General features: G+C 37.3%; 1 long non-coding RNA gene across 1 annotated transcript; it reads left to right on the top strand.

Moving 5' to 3' along the window:
- On the top strand, positions 1–513 carry LOC104265634. Its single transcript, XR_717240.2, has 2 exons — positions 1–54; positions 390–513. It is a non-coding gene; the product is annotated as an uncharacterized LOC104265634 (long non-coding RNA).
- The last annotated feature ends 2,482 nt before the right edge of the window (positions 514–2,995 follow it).

Genomic DNA, 2,995 nt, shown 5'->3' with positions numbered 1-2,995 from the left:
AGAATCTTTCTTTGGGGATAAAAACTGTTTCTGTGAATGTGAGACATGTGAAAGGTGGGTTGTGGTTGAAACATAGTTGTTGGAGCTATGTCTGTAGTGTTACGAGATGGAGGCTCGATGCTGCTACCATTGTTAAAATAGGTGTTTTTGGGCAAGATGCTTAACAGCGATTGCGTTACATACGTGGTAACTCGGTAAGCGGGCACAAGGTGTATGAAACAGAACACCCGTGTTATAACGCCTGTCGTTTCCCCGCCATGCGACGATAAGTAAGTAACATATATAAAAACATGTGGGTGTCTAAAAGGTTAATGGTTTACATTTAATTGTTAATTCATCACTTAGTAAACAAAGCATAAATAGTCATACAATGTTTGTTTTGGTTGCAGACGTAAAACTGGTGCATACCGGCCAAAGGACGGCTCTAAATCCGACGTTCCAATGACGTTTAGTAATAAATATGGACTTCGTGAAACAGATAAAAGGTTACATCGATTACAGAAGGAAAGAAAATCAAATAAAGTGGGTTTAATGTGGTGTATGCAAAATGGGGTGGAACAAGAATGAAACATCCCATCTTACCCCAACCTACTATATATTTATGACACGTCCCATCTTACCCCAACCTACTATATATTTACGACACAGCCCATCTTACCCCAACCTACTATATATTTATGACACATCCCATCTTACCCCAACCTACTATATATTTATGACACGTCCCATCTTACCCCAACCTACTATATATTTATGACACGTCCCATCTTACCCCAACCTACTATATATTTACGACACGTCCCATCCCCCAACCTACTCGTATATTTACACACGTCCCATCTTACCCCAACCTACTATATATTTATGACACGTCCCATCTTACCCCAACCTACTATATATTTATGACACGTCCCATCCCCAACCTACTCGTTATAACACGGGTGTTCTGTTTCATACACCTCGTGCCCACTTGCGAGTTACCACGTATGTAACTTATTTATCCTCGCATGGCGGGGAAGCGACAGTCGTTATAACACTGGTGTTCAGTTTCATACACATTAGTGACCACTGGGTTGGAGCAATAGCCGTTAAGTGGATTTTCTAAGGACACACACGCCCACAATGTTAGCAGCGAGTCTGGACCACGCTCATACAAGTTGGTTTTAAATCAAAATGTACACTTAATAAATACTATCTGTGGTATTTTTTTGTGAAAAAATGTTTAGTTTGCCCAAAATAACGTTTTAAAAAGTGCCAAAAAGTTCGCTTATTATTGCGTCACTCACGGGCACTATGACGTTAATTACGTCACAATCTGTTCTAATCGATCAGCTGATTTAGGCTTTGCTGGCGGAAAATGAAATAATGTTTGCAGCAAAACAGAGTGTACCGTCGACATAGCGTTTTCTGTTACTTTTAAATTAAGAAATAGGCGTAGGTAGTGCCGTGGCCTGATTTTAGTTTGAAATTAATGTTTTTAAAATTGTTTGTAAGTGTATTACAGTATTACACTATTTAAATTTGTCAGTTAACAATAATGTAAAAGTGTCAGTGTGTGATGTATAGTCAGGTAGAAGTATTTCATCTAATGAAGTGACATAAGTGAAGATCCTAGTCCACTAGCAATAGGTATTGAGCCTTTCCAGGTTGAACCTGTACTTCCAGCAAGTGTTGGGGAAGTAGACAGGCCAAATTCACCTACCATAGAAAACAAGTGAAGCTGAGCAAATCAACAACACAATTTGGTGGGTTGACTAAGAGTCTAAGAATAGCATTTATTAAAAAATGTGACATTTAATAAGTCTGTTGGTTAAAGTGTTGCACTGTCTTTTTTCCTGAAATTTGTGTAAACACATTACATATATATGTGTTGCAAATATGATATTCTTGACTGAGACCCGAGCATGGAATACAAATTTAGTGAAATCAATTTACTCTAGTATAGTATTTATTGTTTGCCTTCATACCAAGAAGCTGGTCAATCACATATTTATGTCGTTTATTTTGTTTAGAGTATAGTCTATGTCCTCTGGGAAAAAAAACAAAAAGAATTTGAAATCCGAACCCTGGGAAGTCACGAAAACTAATTCTCCACTAAGCTTGGTAGGCTATTTTGTGTGGTTATACACTGATCCCTAGGAAATAACTTTCAATAAGTTGCTGAAGCCATAGGTATTGTTAATACCTTAAAAAACGTTTTGATTTGCTTATCTATCAAAACTGCATCAATAAAACGTAAACCGCTGATAGGCCGGGTTTTCCCCATAAACGAAATATTGCATTGTGACGTCACAGTGCCCGCGAGTGACGTTTTTTACAACTTTGAAATTTGATTTTTTAAACGTTCATAACTTTTAAATTAAAGCAAATTTTCACAAACTAGCTGTTAATTTAGCATCAGTAGACATAAAACTTTATTCTTATGCAAACAAACTGCGCAACCATGAGAACCGTGGGCCGGACTGTTTAAACCCGTATCTTTTGTGCACAAGGCGCTAACCACTGTGGCACAGCCGCTTAATTATGACGTAATAATATTATCCCGACGTATGTTTGCTAATGGTCCGCAGCAGGCTCAGATCATAGATATCATATATAATACATCTATGGTTCTGGTTAATTAAAAATACACGGTATATGATCGTAGTTACAGCTAGGATGCAATGTTGGGAATCCTGTGTGACGACGTCATATTGTTTAACCATATAAGGTATTGATGGCAACTTGTATAAGGCGTTTAGCGATGGATTATGTTTATAAGACGTGGTTTCTCGTTTATTGATTGACGTAACGTATTTTATATTTATCCCTTCCATTACAATGACAAGGTTCATATTTAACTAAAATAATGAAGAGATCGGGATTAATGGTAAAACAACAGTGGTTATAACAACACGCTAAGGGTAAAATAAGTGAAAGGCCATTTGGTTAAAAAGCGTGGCTGTTCAACCTTATAAGAAGCAACTTACATTGGGTTGCAAATATAAGTTTAAAA

This window comes from Ciona intestinalis, unplaced genomic scaffold, assembly GCF_000224145.3.
Source record: "Ciona intestinalis unplaced genomic scaffold, KH HT000348.1, whole genome shotgun sequence".
In the NCBI taxonomy this organism is placed as follows: Eukaryota; Metazoa; Chordata; class Ascidiacea; order Phlebobranchia; family Cionidae; genus Ciona; species Ciona intestinalis.
Note: the sequence above shows the minus strand (reverse complement) of the source record. Positions and strands in the feature narration are given on the sequence as shown.